Source organism: Chrysochloris asiatica, unplaced genomic scaffold (assembly GCF_000296735.1).
Source record: "Chrysochloris asiatica unplaced genomic scaffold, ChrAsi1.0 scaffold00344, whole genome shotgun sequence".
Lineage (NCBI taxonomy): Eukaryota > Metazoa > Chordata > Mammalia > Afrosoricida > Chrysochloridae > Chrysochloris > Chrysochloris asiatica.
This window is the reverse complement of record NW_006408862.1, coordinates 2267741-2269695: the sequence shown is the minus strand read 5'-3', so window position 1 is coordinate 2269695 and position 1955 is coordinate 2267741. Positions and strand designations below refer to the sequence as shown.

The 1955-nt window shown below is 38.7% G+C and overlaps 1 pseudogene; it reads right to left on the bottom strand.

Moving 5' to 3' along the window:
- Nucleotides 1-551: 551 nt before the first annotated feature.
- On the bottom strand, nt 552-1287 carry LOC102841197 (annotated as a pseudogene).
- Between the last annotated feature and the right edge of the window lie 668 nt (nt 1288-1955).

Below are 1955 nucleotides of genomic sequence, written 5' to 3'. Positions count from 1 at the left end.
TTGTATCTCTTGTTTTGACCACTTCAAGACACTGTCGCCTAACTCAACTCTGGGTCTCAAGCCTGACCTCTTCTCCTCCTACGTGACTTGTGTTTATATGTTTTCTATATTTGCATTGCATAGGAAAAATTCATTTTCCTATGTGATTTGTATATGTGTATATCACCACGTAGAAAATGTTTTTTTTTTTCTGATCAGTGATTTTTCTACACAAAGCTAATCATATTACTTCCCTTCTTAAAGTTCTTAATAGTGTCCCTAAACACCCTTTGATCAAAGCCCAAATTCCTTAGGGATAGAAAAAGATTATAAGCTTAGGTACTTCACCTACATTGAATTCTCACTTAATCCTTCTCTGCATCTTAAAAGGCCATACACAGACGCCAGAGCTGAAGGAACTTGCCTAAGGTCAAGGAGTTATTAAATGACAGGAAACTGACCTCCACATCAAAACAAAAAAAGAATAGTGGCAATCTGATTGCAAGAGAGTTGTCTTTTTTTGTTGTTTTTTTGTAATATGAGAGTATTTACATCACTGTTAGAAGTCTATTTTATTTTTGACTGGACTCAGAGGTAGAAGCTCTCAGAGAGCACAGCCTCCATATTTTGGCAATCTGTTCCTGATGCTTTTCTTTGGCCTCCTTCATCCTCTTGGCCAAAAGCTTGGCATATTCTGCTGCCTTATTTTTCTTAGTGCACTCTTTCTTCAGAGCAACATGCTGACGTTGATGCTGCAGGACATGTGGAGTAAGTACCAAGACGCTGAATCTTTGGTCCTGGTTTTCTTGCCTTCTTTGTTCAGTGGCTTTCTTACAACATACTGGTGGACATCATCTTCAGAGATTGAAAAGTCTGTGGACCATGAGAGCTCTTTTGGGCCCCAGGTGATGAGGCACAGTTGATCAGTCAATCCTGGGATATCTTTCTCTCATTTTTTTTTTTTTCCACAATAACCAAGTTGAGAACACTCAGATTGACATTCACAATGCAACCCCAGACAGATCTGTTCTTTCTTTCTCCAGTTCTCCTTGGTCTGTAACAGTAATGCTCCTTACTCAAAAGCAGGTGGACGCAGCCATGGGTTAAGACACCCTGCTTCATGGGAAAATCTTGCTTGTCATTCCCACCACTGGTGTGGACAACATAACCCTTTCATTCATCACACAGTAAGTCTGCAGCAATTTCTGTTGTCATTGGCTTCTCATAAAAAGTGTGAAGTTTGCGTTCATCGTCCACTTCAATGAGTTTCTGGCAGCCAGTGGCTGGGAAGGAGATGCTCAGCTTCATGGTGAAGGCCTCTGTGGCACCACAAAAAAGAGCAAGATAGTTAAGTTTTTATGGAAATAGAAGGTCATATAGTTGATGGGTTCAAACTGCTGAACACTAGTCTTTTGTTTTAAATTTTTTATTATGAACTGAGTGAAGGTTTAAAGAAGAGATCATCAATTTTATATGCATCAAATAATACACTTTGCTTCATTACAGGGATTGCAATCCCCTCCATGTATCAATAGTTAACAGTATTTACCTCTATTCACTTTAACGATTGCATTCCTTCCTGTGTCTCCCTCTACCTTCATCATTCCTCTAACCTCCCACTTGTATATTGCCTACCTGTCACCCATGTTAACATGTGTCTATCCTCTAGCCCACGAATAATATATTTTCCTCTTCTCCTCGTAACCAGCATAAATTGTTTCTTTTATTAAGAAAGTCTTTTCTTAACTTTGTACAACATTGATCTCATAAAATACTTGTCCTCTTGTTATTGACTAATTTCACTCAGCGTAATGTCCTCCAGGTTCATCCATGTTGTGAGGTATATTGCAGATTCTTTGTTATTCTTCAACATGTTGTATTATTCCATTGTGTGTATCATGCTGCTGATGGGCATGTAGGCTGTTTCCATCTTTTTGATGTGTTTCTTATAGACAGCATACTGAAGGATCTTTTTT